Below are 477 nucleotides of genomic sequence, written 5' to 3'. Positions count from 1 at the left end.
TGGTCTACAAAGTGAGTTCCAGGACAGCCAGGGCTACACAGAGAAACCCTGTCTCGAAAAACCAAAAAAAAAAAAAAAAAAAAAAAAAAAGAATATTGATAGACAATCAACTGGAAACTCTGTCCTACCCCGATTCCCTGAACTTGGGGATGTGGCAAGAAAGACCTGAGTGTTCCACTTTGAGGTGTAGCTGACCACACTCTTTCCTCTGCTCCACCTCGGAAACCATCCCCTTGGGTTTGCATGCTGTGGGGATGCATTCCTTCAACTGGAGTCTCCATCTGGTTGTGTCCCTCAGGGTGATTGACATCCAGCTTCCTGGCGTTCGGATCTGATCTTCTCTTATTTTTTTTCTCCTGCCTCTCTTGGTGCCCCCCTCCTCACTGTGCCCTAGCTAGAGTTGCCAATGTGAAGGGCCATCTGGTGCTGCCGGAGGCAGCGCGTGGGACTGACCACCATGCTCGTACTCCTCGGCTG

Source organism: Mus caroli, chromosome 6 (assembly GCF_900094665.2).
Source record: "Mus caroli chromosome 6, CAROLI_EIJ_v1.1, whole genome shotgun sequence".
Classification (NCBI taxonomy): Eukaryota; Metazoa; Chordata; class Mammalia; order Rodentia; family Muridae; genus Mus; species Mus caroli.
Note: the sequence above shows the minus strand (reverse complement) of the source record.